Here is a 19,469-nt window from a genome sequence, read left to right as displayed (position 1 = left end):
TGGTCCGTTTTTGCACACGTTAAAATAATCAATATATATATATATATATATATATATATATAAAACCAAAACTTTTGAAGCTTTCACAAATTTTCACGTCAACACAATATTAAAATAAATTTTCTTTTTCTAAAACTAAAAATAAAACATAAATGCAAAATAAAACTTTTCTAAAAACAAACCCGATAAACGCCTTGCCTTCTCTTTCTCTAAAATGCAAACCTTAAGCTCCTTTTGCCATCTCCCCCAACGCTCCTCCCCTACCAGCTCCCCCAACGCTCAAACCCACGGCAAACCAATGGAGATCTCCTTCCTCAAACCCACAGCAAAGCATCCAAAGACACCATACCCACAGATTCCTCAATCAAAACCCACCACACCCACCATACGGCCATACCCACAAACCAATAGAGATCTCCTTCCTCAGACCCACGGCAAAGACCACTTCTCCTTCCTCCAAAATGCATGCCCATCAACAAATCACCACATGCAACCTCAATTGTGTTGGTCGGCGATACACCATCACACCCAGCCCAGCCCAGTCGGCGATACACCATCACACCCAACCCAGCCCGTCGAAACTGGTCCACAAAGGTAACTAATATACAAATTTAATTAGGACTCTATAACTATTTTCTTTTTCTTTTTTTCACGGCTGTTCAATTTATAGGTTTCATTCTTAATTTTTGTTCTTCCATTCACTTTTATTTAGATCTAATATTCCTGTTTAATTTATGCTTTTTTATTGCCTTTCTCTTCAGTCTTTTCCTCCATTCAAATCAAGGTCAAAGGTATGGTATTCGTTTGCCTCTATTCTAAATTTCTGAATTTTTTTTAGTATAAGGTTATGGTATTTTTTTTAGTATATTGTCAGTGGTATTTTTTTAGTTTATAATTCTGAATTTTTATTGCTCTCTTTATAATTCTGATTTTCTATTCAGATTATTTTGGATTTAATTTTGTGAATTCTTATCTAGGTTCATGTATGGCTGTCAATCTCTGAATTCTTATTGTAATTTATGCACGATTGGGTGTTGGTTACTTGAGCTTTTAAGTTTATTTTATGTTTCTAATTGTGCTGGGAATGCCCTGTAGATTTTTTGTTTGGGGCAGGGTTGGAGTAGACTATGTGTATCTGTGGTAGTCTTTTTTATATCATTATTGGTTTATTTAAGTTTAATCTAAACTATATATGCAATACCATGGCTCTATTTGGATTTTGAAGTATTATACCAGAAGTATTTGCTATATAAAATCCAAAAATTGCATGTACTGCTCAAACTTATGCTTTAAATTTAATTTTTACTCTTTAGCTTGCTTTACTTTTGTAAATTAAAGGGTTTAGGGGTTTATCTAACAAGCTAAGTCTTGAATCATAAATGATTTTCACAGCAAGTAGGACTTCATTTCTGATTGTAGCTCCTGTTGGATTCATATGTTATTTGTACTGCTCATTTTGCATCTATGTTCATCAAATTTACACTTGCTTTGAAATTCTCCAATCCCAAAACAAAGAGAGAAGGAATGAAAATTCCACTGACATGAGCACCAGCCCAAGCACTATCTTTAACAATTACAACTCTAGCATCCAATTCAATGGCCTTTACAACCAATGTGGCACTTCTCTGCCTTCCAAAGGTGGACCATATCACAAGAAGATTGGCCAAAAAGCTTCACCTACTTTTCTGTACATATCATAATTTTTACTAATTATTTCTTCTTCTTTTTTTTTTTTTCCCTAAAAACTCAAAAGTAAATCTGTATGAAGTGCTTGATCCCCAATTTAAAATTTTCTGATACTGTATCCAACAACAAGTAGTCAACATACTATGGGTATTAGACAAACAGTGTGGGTATGCACACTATGTAATAGATGATGATTATGAGGCAATGTGCCACTTCCATTATAGACTGATATTACGGCTTCCTTCAAATTTATTGCTCATGTAGAAATGAAAGGTTCCCCTGTTACTCTAGAAGATATAACACTTTATTTGATTCGATGATTTTAAAAAATGTTAGTTTAGTGTGGAAGTCAATGAAGCAGGGACTTATGAGACATATGAATAGGCCATCCACAAAATAGCCTTTCTAAGTAATAATTTTTTCACCTTTTTATGATGCGTTTTGCTTGGTTTTGTATTTTGAATTATGTATAATTGGTTGTTGTACATTTGGTTGGAGTCAGTGATATGCTTTTGTTATGAGGAATATTTGTGCATAGTACTTTCAAATGATCATATCGGCAAGTATTCAGCATTCCAAAAAATATAAATTAATGAAACTTTGATTCCACATTTCGTCCGTTAAATTATCTTTCATTTTTTCTTATTTTGGGTTGATGATTTTTTCTTTTGACCAAGATGACGGCTTATAAGTTTTCCTAGCACGATCATACAGACTCATACGGTCAAACTGGGTATTCTGGATGTTCTGACTAACATTCCCGTTGCAGCATATTCCTTCGCCTTCCTTCATCAATATATAGCATCGACTTTTCTTTGTGTTGTAGCTAGGACAAGAATTTCGAACATATGGAAGTCGGAAACCATAAGGAAGGTTTTTTCCATCGAACGAAGGTTTGTCACAATTCACTAGCACTAATATAAATGTCAATAATGTAAATGGTACAATCCATTTATACTCCATATTGGAGACTAGAGAGAGTTGTGTAATGTGTTCCTTCACTTGGAAGAAAAGGAGTGGATGTTAATGTGATTACGAAGAATCAGGAATATTTAGGGATTAGGTTTGCACGACATAATTAGGGGAATGATCGATTCAGTTTTACTTTGAATTAAATTACATATTTTCATTCATTTTTAAGTCATTATACCATCAATCAAAATAAATATATGTAATTTCTTTTGTTCTTTGCTTTCTTTCTTTCTTTCTTTTTTTTCTTTTTTTTTTTTAATATATCTTTCATCCTAATATGTCAATAAGTTTTTAATTTCTATATTACATTGTTCTATTTTTTTTTTTAAGTTCCTCTATTTCAGCACCTGAACATCAATCAAGTTCTATTTCTTGGCTATATCTGTTAGGTATTTGACAAAAGGCCTACAAGAGAACTATTGTACATGTATTGGAATAATAGAATAAATGAACTGACATAAACTATTTGATGATGGCCCATGGTCACTAAGCTGAATCTTGCTGTTCAATGTGTCATTAAGTCATGTATTTCTATTTTATAACTTATATTCATGGGTGCATATTTTTGCTATATGAAAAATGCGGTGTGATGATGGGGTGAACTGACTTGATTGTATTTTTGAAGACTAAGTTTGATTACTGATGTGTGGATTTCTGTTACCTCATTGTTTGATTCTCTGCTGGTAGATGGGTGCTTTGATAAAAATATGTTGGATTGCTTTAATTGGAAATACATACCTACCTTGGTTGACCAACTCAAATCCTAATGAAATTTGTATATTCCTTTTTGTGTGAGTTATTCCTTAAAATCCAAAGTGAAAATGTCCATTTAAGTTAAATTTCTCTCAACCCAACAAAAAATACATTTAATTTGATTAAAAAAATATTTAGCATTTCTAAGAACTTTCCCGTGCATCGCACGGGTTAGCGACTAGTAGAGTTTCATTTTCAACGATACTAATATTATTCCTATTGTTCCGTTTGGATGGCATGGATTTGGATTTAGATTTGAGGGGCCGAAATCCAAATTCTTCTATTTGGATAATTTAAAAAGAATTTGGATATGGCCCAAATCCATCATGGATTTCAAGGGTCCAAATCCGTTGATTTGAAATTCCCTCACAAACCCAAGAATTTAGAAATCCTTCACCCTCGCGCTCTTCTCAATTTTTAATCAGCTCCAGAAACTCTACCATGCTCTCTCTTCCTTGAGAAATTATAGAGTCTTCTAGTAGATCACATCACTTGTCCACTATTCCACTAAAAAGCTTCCACTTGTTTAAAATTGTTGAGTCAGTAATTAATTTATATTTAAAAAAAATTTCTAACTAACAATTTTAAACAAGTGGAAATTTTTTAGTGGAATAGTGGACCACGTCACTTGTACACTGTCTCCTCTTCCTCGCCCAATCTCTCTCTCTCTCTCTCTTTCGCACGACAATACAGGTTTGTCTCTCTCAACTCTTATCTTCCTCTTTTGTGTTTTGGATGTTCAATTGTGAAGAAATGTGATCTGGGTTTCTCTTATTTTGATTGGTGAAGGTTGATTTCTTGTCTAATTTTGGTGGTTTTGTTTGATCATATGGAGAATTGATGGTTAATTTGTGTTTTATTTGGCTGATTTTTTCTAGGTTTTGGTTAGATTTTTCTGAGATTGGTTTTCCTATTTTTCTTGTTGTTGAATAAATATATACTTTACTAGAGGTCATGTAGACACATACCTTTGGTGGAACAGATCACCAAGTTGCCGAATCTTTTTCTTTGCTTGCTTTACAAACTCCTCACGATCTCCTTTGTGGAACACCTCCAAGTCGCAGGAAAGGCTACTAGAGTCTCTCCTAATTTCCACGCTCCAAATTCTAGAGAACAGTAGATGATGTCCCAGAGAGATGGCTTATTTTGAGAGAGCTCTCAAAACTATACGTATGTTCACTCACTGTGTCTAACCTCTATCTTACTGATGTAGAAGTATTTAAATACTAGTAGAGATTCACTTACTATCAGATATATGTGATCCCTAAAAGACCTCATCTTTTAAGTTTCAAATTGCTCCATCACTGATATTGATAACCCGTATCAATATCTATTAAGTTTAAATTACCCTACTACTGATATTGATAACTGATACCAATATCAGTTAGTCTAAATTTAAACTTACTTATCAGATAAGCCATGTGGACGATCCATAGGCCATGGTTTATGGGTTGGATCAAAACCAACCCAATTTCTAACATCTCCCACTCGTCCACACTGGGTACTACAGTCAAAACTGGCTCCTCTCAATTTCTTGTCCAATCCTCTCTTTATACAGATAAATGGAGTGTGCGACCTGACGAGAAGGTGTAGGGTAGGAGTACTATATTAAGTCACCATCTAAACTAACATAGTACATCACTCATAGTATCTCGTCTATGCCCTAGATTATTTGATCACACCTGATCGAGTTTCTTTAATCCCCCATGAGTTCAAAACTCAAAGCAAAACTTGATCCAATACCATATAATATGCTCATGATTATGTTGAAAAACAAATTCCTCATAATCACCCGGGCTATGAGCCATAAAATAAATGGTGTGTTCTAAATAATCTTCCCCAGACACTCATGTCAATTCATTTACACTTGACCGCTTTCCTAGACATGCTCTGCGAGACCGTATATATCATGGCCTTGAGATGACATGCTAAAGTAGCGACATCAAACATTCACTTCATGACATAGTTCTAGGTCGAAAAAGGGCACAGAATGGACCATATAATGGTCGACTAGGGCTCACATAGTGACGAAGTAGGGATCTATCCAATCACTCCCTTAATTGGTCGGCTATAGTACATACAGTATAAGTTGTATGCTACGGTGGAGCTCCCACTCAACTAGGCTTGTCACACTCAAACACCGTATAAATCTTAGTCCAATTGCCACAAAAGCCACCAACCTGAGTTTCTTAGCACAGTTACACATCAAGTTCCTATCCAAGATCTCACATTTGGCTTTATTCAGGCTTCATGAAGTTGTGGATACACTTCAAGTGCGACTCCCATAAGTCTCATCTTAGCCTAGCTAAGGCAACATTCATTATATTATCTTGCACGTTTTTCTAAGCATCAAGATGATCACTTACTTGATTTATAGAAAAAACAAAGTGATCACTATGTCTCATCTTGGTTGCTACTCAAGCGCTAGGGTGATCGTCTATGTAAGTAGACCAATCTAAGCCTGATGACATATTCTCAAATAATGTGTGCTCAGTATGCAATATCAATTACATCACAAAGACGAATCAAAATGAATAACATCATTATTGCATAAAGTATGAATATATATAAATGTCCATAAGGTATCCAAAAAACATATCAAATCCTACAAAGTCCCAAACTCTTAACATGAGCCTGAAAGGCATCTCTAGCAATGACTTTAGTAAGTGGATCAGCCACCATCCTGCTAGTGGAGATATGTTGGAGGATCACCTCTCCTTGTGTAATAGCAAGACAAATGTAGTTATAACGAGTTAGTATGTGTTTGCTTTTGCTATGATACTTAGGATCTTTAGCATGAGACAAGGCTGCCATATTATCACAATACATCTTTACAACTTCATCTGCAAGAGATGTCACCCTTAGGTTTTGGAAAAATCTCTTTAACCAAACAGCTTCTTGTGCTGCTGCTGAACAAGCAACATACTCAGACTCCATTGTGGACAAAGCAATGCAAGACTGTTTCTTACTGCACCAAGAGATAGCTACACCACTAAGTAGAAATGCATAACCTGTAGTGGACTTGCGCTCATCTCTATCACTGGCCCAGTCAGCATTAGAATAACCTCTCAATCTCAAATCTCCACCCTGATAGCAAAGAATGAGATTCAATGTCCCACGAAGGTATCGAAAAATCCTCTTAATTGCTTGCCAATGAACAGGTCCTGGATTACTTTGATAACGACTAACCATACCAACTGCAAAACAGATGTCTAGTCGAGTACACAACATAGTATACATCAGACTTCCAACTGCACTTGCATTGGGAACTCTTGCCATTTTTCTCTTTTCCTTTTCTGATTTAGGGCAATCTTCAAGGCTTAATGTATGTCCCTTCTCAATTGGAGTGTCTATGGGTTTGGAATTATGCATACGGAATCACTCTAAGATCGTCTTTATGTAAGTTTCTTGAGACAAACCAAGAAACTTCTTTGAGCGATCCCTGAAGATCTTAACTCCAAGCACATAATTTTCCTCTCCCATGTCCTTCATTTCAAAAATAGAGGACAACCACCTTTTGGTGGTGACAATCATCTCCATATCATTTCCAGCCAACAAAATGTCGTCCACATACAAAGACAGGATAACTAAACTCTTTCCTGATCGTTTGACATACACATAATGGTCTTCTTCCATCATTTCGAAACCAATCGAAATAGTAGCCTTATGAAATTTGAAATACCATTGTCTAGATGCTTGCTTTAGGCCATAAATGGAACGTTTAAGGCAGCACACTTTGCGCCCTTGTTCCTTGACCTCAAACCCAATAGGTTGATCCATATAGATCTCCTTGTTTAGTTTTCCATTGAGAAATGCAGTCTTTACATCCATTTGGAAGAGTTCCAAATCCAAATGTGCAACAATAGCTAGAATAAGGCGAATAGAGACAAATCTCACCACTGGGGAGAAAGTCTCATCATAGTCTATCCCTTCTTTTTGGGTATAGCCTTTCGCCACGAGACGAGCCTTATATTTGTCAATTGATCCATCTGCCTTGTACTTTATTTTTAAAACCCACTTCTTTCCAATGGCCTTGCACCCAGGCGGAAGGTCAACCAACTCCCAAACTTGATTCTTTGCCATAGAATCCATCTCATCCCTCATAGCAATTATCCATTCATGTGAAGCAGGTGAAGCTAATGCTTCCTCATAGGAAGCAGGCTCATCAAGGTCCAGTGAATCACATATAAAAGATTCCCCTCAATCTCAAAATGATGATAGGGAATAGTTCCACGTTCACTTCTACGTACCTTGGATCCTTGTGTGTCACTATCTAGTGGTTTGCTCCCACTAGGAGCAAAATCACTCCCACTATCTTTGGTGATTTCAGGATGAAGTTGTGATTCTCCACCCTCGCCCAAAGATGGTATGACACCTTCAAGTTCTTGCAGCTCATAAAGCTGAAGATCTTGTTTTGCTTCACTAATGCTTGGAAAATCATCTTCAATGAAGTTGACATCACGAGACTCTATCTCTGTCATTCCACCATCAAAATGTTCACCATACATTATATACCCCTTTGAGCTTTCTGAATATCTTATAAAGATTTTCTTACTTACTTTAGGGCCCAATTTCCCATACTTATGGGAAGTATTGTGAACAAAACCTGCACAACCCCAAGTCCGCAAGTTCTCCAAATTGGGTTTTGCACCAGTCTATAACTCATATGGTGTTGTGGGAATTGACTTAGAAGGCACACGGTTAAGGATGTAGGCAACAGTCAACAATGCATCCCCCTAAAACGAAATTGGTAAGTTAGCTTGCACCATCATCGATCTAACCATCTCTAATAGAGTACGATTCCTTCTCTCTGCAACACCATTTTGTTGTGGAGTACCAGGAATCATTAATTGCCTGCATATCCCTTTTTCCTCACACAGTTCCAGAAACTGTTTAGACAAATATTCACGACCCTTATCAGTTCGAAAAACCATTAGGTTCCTTTCTTTCTGATTCTCAACCTCTGCCACAAAGCACTTAAAGCAATCTAATGCTTCGAAGCGATGGGAGATCAGATAGACATAACTAAAACGTGAATAGTCATCTATAAATGTGAGAAAATAAGAGGCGCCATGGTGTGCCTTAATATTCATAGGTCCACATATGTCCGAATGAACTAATTCCAAAGGATGAGTTGCCCTTGGAGCCTTACCAAAGGCTTCCTACAGGCCTTTCCAGCTAGACAAGGTTCACACATAGGTAGGCTTACATTAGTGATAGACCCCAATAGGCCTTCTCTAGCTAGTCTAGCCAATCTATCTTTTCCTATGTGTCCAAGTCTAGCATGCCACATTACAAAGTCAGAAATATCATCATTATGAGCAATAAAAGAAAAGGAGGAATGATCTAAATCCAACATAAAGAAATTATTAGATAAATAACCATGTCTATACAAGGTTTTATTTAAATAAAAATCCAACTGAGGACCATCAAAACGGAAACTAAATCCAAGTCTAAGCATAGTAAGTACTGAAAATAGATTACATTGGACAACAGGTGCATGAAGCACATCATGAAGAAGTCATGTACGTCCTAGATGCAATTTGAGTTGGTAGGTTCCAACTCCTATGACTTATTCTTGAGCTCCATTACCCAAAATAACGTACTGCATGCCTGTTGGTATATTTTTGTAATCCACACACCCAACTCTATCTCTGGCCATATGTTTGGTTACTCCTGAATCTATAATCCACCCAGGAATAGTATGAGCAACAAAAACATGTGTACAAACATAAGTAATAGCAGAGTTTTTAAGAATGGATACCTTCTTCGGCTTAGTGCACTCACGAGCGAAGTGACCCTTCTTACCACAGTTGTAGCACTTGATCTTTGCCTTATCCTTCTTAGCACGCTTGCCCTGTTGGCGCTTTGCTATCTTGCCCTCTTTAGGCCCAAGGTTACCAGCTCCTTTGGCATTCCTCCCTTGTCCTTTGTGTTTAGGCCTGAATGCCTTCCACTGCCCAGATTGGGCGATAAGGAGGGTGTTTTGGTGCACCCCCATACGCTCTGCCTCAAGCTCGAGATGACGAGAAATATCAGCAAAAATCTTGATATTCTCACTATGTGTCAAAACAAGCTTCATTTGCCTCCAAGTAGGTTCAGGTAGTGAACGTATCACTGTTGTGACCTGTTGTTCATCAGAGAGATTATTTCCAGCAGCCTTTAGGTCACGGATCAATGCAGACATTGTCCTTAGATGTTCAGCTATGCTATGCTTTGAATCCATAACATATTGCTCAAACTTCAAAGTAAGAGCTCGCAACCTAGTTGTTGAAGTCCCTCTGAAGGCAATCTTAAGCTGGTTCCACATCTCTTGGGCATTTGGGTAGTTCTCAAACTCCCCAATAAGATCATTGTGCATGCTACTCAGCATAGTGAAGCGTGCACAACGATCTTTCTTGACCCAAGACTCATAGGCCTCTAAGTCACGGCGATGTTGGGCAGTATTCCCATTTTCAGGTTTCATCATCACATTAGTTAGGGTTTCAAGGACCTCTTGTTCATTAAGCAGATATTGAATTTTTCTATGCCACATATCATAGTTGGTTCCACCTAGTTTCTCTCCCTTAGTTAGATCAGCAACTACATGCTTAGTGGCCATGTTCACTACATTCATTACACAAGTTGACATTAGCACATACATTTTTAAATTTTATTTCCAAAAAAATCCAACTAGACCATAATATTCCTTTCTACATAGTAAGATCAAAAATTTCGCTAAGCTCATAATCATCTCTCACTATGTAAATTGGAATAACACATCTAATTGATTTTTAAATAAAATTTGTGAAGAATAAAACATCACACCATCCACATATCAAATCATAAATATAACATGTGTTCATACATTTTTGTGCACAACACATTGTGCATGGGCTCCACTATAAGCCCTATTGGTAATTTCATACAACATGCTAAGACAAAATTTGAAAATTATAGGTACATGGCTTCCAAAATTAAATTACATAGCCTTAAAATTACATTGCCAAAAACAATGGCCCAAATAATTGCCAAAAAAACATTGACCCAAAAAATTACATATTCAAGTATCCTACTACGAAGATTCTATTTGTAATTGAAAAATTGGAGATGTCACGTTACCAAATAATTTCACAAATTGTCTTATCCATCCACAATAACAATAAATAAAAATATACATGTTGTATAAATTACCAATATAATCTCTAACTATAACGATGAGCCAAAGAGTCTCATAAACCCTTTGGACATATATTCATCACATAATGCATTCATATAATATCAATTCAATCATATCACAATATGTTAAAAAGACATCATAAATTAATTCAAAAATTAAAAACATGCATAATTATACAGAAAATTAGAAAACTAATTTCACAATTTTCTCATGTTATCACAATTATATTTTAACATCACAGTTAAAAAAAATTGCCACTACAACTACACATATGTCACATTAGGAAAAAATGTGGTCTAAACAAAATTAAGAATATATATAGTTTTACTATAAATTAAAAATAAAAAAGTCTACTGTACGAGTTATGATTAACTGTGCAAGTAATATATTAAGTTTTCATATAACTCAATTCCTTTGTAACTATGTTACAAACTCACACAGTATTTGTAAACAATATTACAAACCCACACAGCCACTTGCAAGTGGCTTATCACTTGCACAGTTTCCTTGTTGAAGGAAATAACAACAATATGTGATACACTAACGTGATATGCATATTATCTTTATCAAGGTGTAACTAATACAGTAGCGTGGGCCCTTATATTTGTGTGTATCTGAAACAAGGATAGTGTTCTAGTGTAACTAACACACTAACATCAATGTGGGGCTCCCTTTTTTTTTCTTTTTTTGTTTTGGTGAAAGCAACGTGGGGCTCTAATACTAATGTTGAATAAATATATATTTTACTAGAGGTCATGTAGACACATACCTTTGGTAGAACAAATCACCAAATTGCCGGATCTTTTTCTTTGCTTGCTTTACAAACTCCTCGCGATCTCCTTTGTGGAACACCTCCAAGTCGTAGGAAAGGCTACTAGACTTACTATATGTATGTTCACTCACTGTGTCTAACCTCTATTTGACTGATGTAGGAGTATTTAAATACTAGTAGAGATTCACTTACTATCAGATATATGTAATCCCTAAAAGATCTCATCTTTTAAGTTTCAGATTGCTCCACCACTGATATTGATAACCCATATCAATATCTATTAAGTTTAAATTACCCCACTACTGATATTGATAACTCATACCAATATCAGTTAGTTTAAATTTAAACTTACTTATCAGATAAGCCATGTGGACGATCCATGGGCCATGGTTTATGGGTTGGATCAAAACCAGCCCAATTTCTAACACTTGTTAATATGTTTAAGCTCTGCTATGTGGACTAAGTTGGGTGTTTGATGGATTTGAACTATCTATTATTTTCAATTTTTTTTTTTGTTTGATTAGCTCTGTAAATGACTCTGATTGTGGTTTTATTTATCTCCTCTATGCATTGATTTTTTCTTTGTTATTTCTTGGACTTAGTTGGGGTTTCTTAGGGATTTCCTGGTTTTGTGATTGTTTTAATTCATTATCGTTTAGGACATGTGTGACTATTTTTCATCCAAGAAGTCATTGTATAGCTTTGAGGTGTATTTGTTCTGACTATGTGTCTGGCAACTGCTGCTTGATCCTTTTAGTTTAATATGCTGTTTTTTACTTGGTTTTATCTTTATTTTTAGTTATGCGGATAGATACTGCAAGAGAATAAACTACAGAACCTTCTTTTTATGTTCTGCTGGATTGCTCTCTTAATTCATTACTATTTCAAAAACCATCTTGGCTACGTGCGTGACTATTTTTCATCCAACAAGTCATTGTATAGCTTTGAGGTGTATTTGTTCTGACTATGTGTCTGGCAACTGCTGCTTGATCCTTTTAGTTTAATATGCTGTTATTTACTTAGCATTATCTTTATTTTTAGCTATGCGGATAGATACTGCAAGAGAATAAACTACAGAACCTTCTATTTATGTTCTGCTGGATTGCTCTCTTAATTTATTACTATTTCAAAAACCATCTTAGCTTTATATTAATTTTCCTTTGGATTTTTCCCTTGGCTTTGTTATCTATTTTTGTAGGAGAATGTGTTTTTCCTGTTATGCCCATGTTGTTGAGCTTCCCTTAGCTAGATACTTCCAATCTTCTAGAATTGGGTGGATGATATTAGTTCTATTGTCTTTCAGACTTAAGAACTGTGTGAGATTTCTTAGAGATGAATATGGACTACATAGAAATTTTATGTTTTTCCTTTCATTTCTTCTCGTCTCTTTGTAAAAACTTCTAATTGAGGTTCTCCTTTAAATGCCTTTGATACAAAGTTATGCAGTTAGAACTTAGAAACAGGACATTGCTAAGCGCATAAAATTGCTTCATTCTCCCATAAGAATGGCTGGTGGGTGAGGTCCAGGCTTAAAACCAATTGGGTGGATGTATAACTTACCAATAAATAAATAAAGCTTGTATGTGTGTTTGTAATTTTATATCTGCATACATGTGGTGTTTTATGATTAATTATTTATTTGGAACTATAACTATTTATGGGCCTTTTCACATTTTTATAGTGTGGTGTAGTGGATGATAGAGATGGATTATAAGAGTACCATTTAGAGCAGAAAAGGTAATTAAAGAAGTTGATGAGGCTGAGTGCGGCTAACAACCAATAAAAAAGATCAAGCCTATCCTTGTTGAGGTCATTGTCACTAAGCCATCCACCAGAAGAACTTGAGGTAATTTTGTGCACTAGGGAAATTAGCAAAATGTAAGGGATGGATTGAAGAGAAGCTGGAGGGATGTGGAAGCTTGTTGTGATCCGGGTGTTCATTGCCCTCCCTTGGGCAACTGTGCAAAGTCTCCATGAACTTTCACTTGCATCTTGAATTTTAATGCAGGCCTTGTCATGGAATTTGCAACATCATGACTATCTTAGAGAATATATATTTACACATTAATAAGAACAAGACTTAAATGATGTCTTCTTGTTAGTTCTCTTTGTTTACCAGTTGGTCTCTACTTGTACCTTTTTTATCCTTTTTTCAGTAAACTTGCAATTACCACCTATTGAAAAAATCAATGAACCTGCAAAATTGCTTGTATTCTTTTTTACAAGTTACTGGGCTGCTTACCTTTATTTGTGTTAATTATTTATTATTCATATTTTTAGTTGCAATTAAATGCTTTGTTTAGTGTGAAAGTTTTGAATTCTGAATTTTTGGTTGTTGGAGTATATGGAACATGGCTGAGAATTCTGTCAGAAATATAAAACTGTTGGGATAAGAGAATTACTTTCTATTCACAAGTTGGAGAATCTTCTGAGCTTTTTTTTTTTTGGCTTTTTCATTGGGTTTTTGGGACTGTTTCTAGGTATTTTTCTGGTATGATTTACAGAGGGTAATTTGAGGGTCGTAATGAGGTTTTTCAGTAGAGTTTTGGATAATTTGCAGGGATGCTTTGCTGGTTTTTGAAGGTGTTTAGAGCTAGGTTTGCAGTGGGGTTTTTAGTAAGCTCTTGGCTGGGTTTCACTGACTGTTTGGAATTAATATTCTGGTTTTTGGGATTTGCTATTATAAATTAGTAGAATTCAATTGTTTTGTTTTATTATGTTAAGTCACTGGTTGTCTTCTTCTTCTTTTTTTTTTTCTTTAATAACCTTAGAAAAATGCAAAAGTAGGTGCATATAAAAACATAGCTATTGACAATTGGATTATCAATGGATTTTTCATTACCTCATGTATTTATTAATTGGATTATCAATGGCTTTTTCATTACCTCATGTATTTATTAAAATTGTTACAAAATTATAATGTAGAAGGATTAAGAAAAATAATAATTAAAAAATAATTTTATTGATCTTAAATCCATATTCAAATCCAAATCCAAATTTAGGTGTCCAAACAACAGAATTTCAAATGATGAATTTCAAATCCTTCATTGTTTAAAACACCCAAACAAGGAATTTTTAAATCAATGAATTTCAAATCCAAATCCAAATCTAAAAGTTGCCATCCAAACACAACCTATAAGAATTTTGATTACATGTAGTTATATAACATATGAATATCTATTTTACTATAATAATTTCTTACAACTTATTTACTAAAGGTAATATTCGTTCAATAAAAAGATCCCAAGAATGATAATAAATATCATCTTCCAATAATAAGCAACTGAGTTTTATTAAGATATTGTCATAATATTTGAAATTCCGTAATACGAAGATTTTTATTCATACTTCCCTCTTTATCATCTTACATTTTATGCGTCTAGCTATAATGTTTTGTTTATTTAGCTTTTAATAAACATCATTTTAAGTAAGAATGTATATATATTTCTTAATTTTTTTTTTTAAAGAATAAGATAACAAAAGACATTTGTCATTGAATTATATAAAATTATAAGTTTAGAAAATTAAAACCTAGTAAATCAGTGTTCTTTTGGTAACAAATAGAACACCCTATATTACCATTCCTATTTTCCAAGCATGACTACCACATAAAACTAAAAAAATATTAAAGAAGTTTTTGGGATATTAAAATTTAGTGGGAGTAGTTTAAACATTGCACATTGCTTTAAATGAACTAACTCAAACTTTTTTTTTTTAGTAAAACTATGTCTGTGCATAAAAAAAAAAAAAACAAAAAAAAACAAAACAAAACAAAAATGCAACCTAAGAAAAATGAGCATGAAACAATGAATTTTAGCTTACTAAAATTGACTAACCAAATACGTTTAGGGACATAACAAAATGTCACAACATTTTGTCATTAACTTTATTTTTAGTTATGGTAGTCTCGATCTGATAGTTTATAATTTTATTTTGATCTATAAGAAATTATACCTAAATAGTTGTAAAAATATTGTGATAGCAACAAAATGTTACAACATTTTCTCAATACCTTTATTTTTAGTTAAGATGGATCTAGTCTAATAATTTTTTATTTTATTTTGACCTATAAAGAACTTACACTTTAGAAATTGTGAAACTATTGTAACAACAAAATGTCACATTTTCACAATATCTTTATTTTAACTTTATGGTTGGTCCTGTATGATATTTTATATTCTTGCTTTAGTTTATTTTGATCTATATGCTACTGACACCTTAGCAGCTATGAAAATATCATGCCAACAACAAAACCGTCATCCACTCTCTTCCATCATCCTCGTTAAGTGCAAAGAAATAATAAAAACTGAAATACACAACAACAATGCATATTTGAGTACAATAGCTAAAATGCATTTTGTACAATAGATTCATAAGTTTATATGGATGACTTTTAGGATTAGTTGGGCAAAATTTGGCTATGTCATTTCGCACGAACTGATGTGAATATTTTAAGAAACATACACCTCAGCAGTTGTGAAAATATTATGACAACAACAAAATGTCACATTTTAACAATTCATTTATTTTAATTGTGGTACATCCTAGTATTTTAAGTTGTGGTACAAAATGTCATTTTTTTTTCTCACATTTGATTGTTCCATTGTCACATTAGGCAGTACCAACATCAAATATGACTATACTTCTACCACATTCAGTTGTACCTTTTTTTCTCACATTTGATAGTTTTATCATCACATTGGGCAGTACCAACATCACATGTGATCGAACTTTTATCACATTAAATGATTCCCTTATTTGTTTATCACATTTGACGGTTTCATTGTCATATTAGGCAGTACCTACGTCACACGTGACCAAAATACCCTCGAAACTCTCAAAAATTACTAGGATACCCTTAAAATCAAAAAAATGACTGAAATACCCTCTAAACCTAAAAAATTACCGAAATACTATTAGAACCTAAATTGGCTGAGATGTCCCTAAAACCTAAAAAATGACCAAAATAACCTTGTAACATAAAAGTGAATGAAATACCCTTAGGACCTAAAAAATTACCTTGATGCACTTGAAACCTAATAAAATTACCGAAATACCCTCAAAACCTAAGAAATGACCAAAATACCCCCTTGAAACCCTCTAAAATTATCAGAATACTGTAGATACTTGATTTTGCACCCATAATTTAATTAAGGAAAATGACTGGAATGATCATTCATGTACCCTGAAAATCATGATTGCATTACATGTATAAATTTGTTCTAGCATTACTTGCATTAATTTTTTTCATTGCATGTCATAAAAGTGATCTTGAGAGTCTAACGATCACAACAGTGTGTTCGATTTCCAAATCAGACCATCGGATTGAAAGATATCGCATGATCAATTTTGCAAGGTCAATTAATTTAAATTAATTCTTAAAAGTTCAATTAGTGTATAAAACACTATGAACGTTTAGACCCCCAATTTACAAATTACAAATTCAAGCTTAATGTCAAACAATTAATATGCTGAATATGAACATAAGCTTAATACAGAATTGATAAACAATCTAAACCAAATAAAATCACATCCACAGCAAAAATTAAATGGAAAAGATTAAAGGAAGAGAGATGCAAACACAAGGACAACACACGATGTGTTATCGAAGAGGAAACCGAAACTCTCGGTGTAAAACCTCTCCGCCGCCCTCCAAACGGTAAATAATCCACTAAAGAATGTAGTTAGGAAACATGAACAGCAGAAGACCCTCCTAGCCTAATCTACCCAATGTACCTAAGTCCTCAAAGCTCCTACTCCAACGAGGTTACGCCGAACCTATTTCTTCTTTAACTTCCTGGATTCCGCTTCATGACCATAGCATCAACCAATATGAAATTGGTCCCTTCTTAACTGCTTCCCAAACACCAAATGGCCTTCTCATAGATATGGGTATGGTGAGAAAAGGTTTTGGTAATGTACCTCTCAAGAATTTGACAATGGAGAGGAAGAGAGTAGAGGAATTTGAAGAGTCTCTATGTGCAGATTGTGGATGAATCAATCTTATTTTTCTCTAGGGTTTCTCTCTCAAAATTCTCTCCAGAAGCTCTCTGAATATCGTGGGTATAACGGTCTATATATAGTAGGGTGAGAAGGAATGTGAAAAGTCAGTTTTTCCCAAACAGGGTGGTCTGGCTACTTAACCTCATGACTGGGCTGAGTCGCGAGTTCAAGCCACGAGTTAACGGCCTGGCCAGCCTGGGACTTCTGTCCTCTAGTGCAATAGCTAACATGACTCTTCACCTCCCTTGCATGCTCCACACGTGTGCCAACTTTGGCAACTTGACAGTCGTGAGTCACCCGCGAGTCCAGCCGCAAGTCTTTGCATCCTTGCACAATCTTGAGCATTTCTTCACACTCTCTCACTCACTACCCTTACATGATTCCCACCTAAATACGGGGTTGCTAATTACTAAAATACAAGCAAATTTGACACGGAATAAAGCCAACAAGATGGTTGATAAAATTCAACCTTACAATCTCCCCCTTTGGCTATTTCGTGACAAAACCCTAAAACAAACTCTAGACTTAATATGTGAGTTGGGAACAGTTGAACAAAACTCACTCACACCTAACTCTAGAATCTGATAAGCTCTTGAATTATATGAACAAGAATCTCTTGAAACATAACAACACAGTATCATCATTGTATGTAGAAAAACTTGTAATTGCATATGAGACAAGCACAATGCAATCAAGTAAAATTGGAATGAGAAATAAACCATGGTTTGACCAAACAAGCAATCACTACAAAATAGTGACCACAATGCTCATTCACACTTGGAATGAACATTTGGACATACAAGCCAATAAGATCAATGTAAATCACTTGCATGCCCAGCACTCAACCAATGCACAATACATAAAGTATATGCATCTAGGAACAAAATCCTACAAGGGCACAAGAGTGAGAATACTTAAAGAAAATGCATAACATTTAGCTAGAACTATTAGACAACAAAACATAAAGGCTGCATAAGCATGGTACAAACCATAAAAGCCTACAAAAAAAAAAAAAAAAACTAAAACAAGCTTTGCTTCATAAATTTAAATTTTTTTTCTTCTTCTTGCCTCAAAGATCTGTAGAAAGCTTATAATTCAAAGGAATCATTCCAAATTAATCAAGTCCAAAAGTTAATTCAAAACTCAACTCCATCGCATTATTATTCTCAGTTCATCATTAGCTTCCCGGATAGTTTTATGCTAACAAGTAAATAAGTATGGATCTCTAAAAACTCCAAAAGCTTGCTATTTAAATCACTCCCCACTAATATACAACAAAATATTACCTAGGATCAATAGGTCTTATTAGGCTTGTGATTTATGGCTATGGTGAGGGCTATAAAGAAAATATAAGGTTTTAAGCAAATAGAGCACTCTCACTTCTAAAATATAATTTTTCTCAATCCTTTGAATATCTCAAAATACCTCTCTTCATCAAAAATTTTTTTTTTTTCAAACACTCATATATCTTCTCTTTTCTTCAACCCAGTGTAAGAATAGATCAGTTGGATAACTAGGGATAAAGATAATAAAGAGGTAAGCTTGAAAGGCTCAATCGATTCAAAGAATGCCTAAATCACTTCCCAAGTAATATTCTGTATAAGTCAACAAGTTCTAGAATAAGTAGAGACCATCCAAATTTACAAAATTCACATAAAATTTCTCTAGGTATGCACAATGATTAATGATCATATCAATTTAAACAAGATCAAGTAAAGAATTAACAACTGGACTTAAGCAATGAGAATGATTCCTAAAAATTATAAGAAATTTCAACCATATTCTTATCATAGGAATTTTTTTTTTTTTTTTTTGGAAATATTAAAATAAATCCCTTCCCCCAAACTTAAATTTCACATTGTCCTCAATGGGAAAAAGGAAGAAAAACTAAATAAAAGAATGAGAAAGGAGAAGAGATGCTCCCCTGATTTTTTTTTTTAATTGAATAATTTTCCTTGAGGTGCAGCCGTGTACCCATTGAAGATTTCTTTGGTCTCTTTATTCCTACAAAATGAAAGAAAAACAATAAGGTAAAAGAAAAAAAAATAAAAAAATAAAAGTAAAAAAAAAAACACAAACATAAAAATAAAAAAAACTTGGGTTGCCTCCCAAAAGCACTTTATT

General features: G+C 34.3%; 1 long non-coding RNA gene across 1 annotated transcript; it reads left to right on the top strand.

The window, feature by feature from the left end:
• The first annotated feature begins 325 nt into the window (after nt 1–325).
• Nucleotides 326–13,471, top strand: LOC115959777. Its single transcript, XR_004084999.1, has 3 exons — nt 326–594; nt 762–791; nt 13,024–13,471. It is a non-coding gene; the product is annotated as an uncharacterized LOC115959777 (long non-coding RNA).
• Nucleotides 13,472–19,469: the final 5,998 nt, after the last annotated feature.

This window comes from Quercus lobata, chromosome 1, assembly GCF_001633185.2.
Source record: "Quercus lobata isolate SW786 chromosome 1, ValleyOak3.0 Primary Assembly, whole genome shotgun sequence".
NCBI classification, from domain to species: domain Eukaryota; kingdom Viridiplantae; phylum Streptophyta; class Magnoliopsida; order Fagales; family Fagaceae; genus Quercus; species Quercus lobata.
The sequence above is the reverse complement of the archived record's forward strand: the minus strand, read 5'-3'. Positions and strand labels throughout refer to the sequence as shown.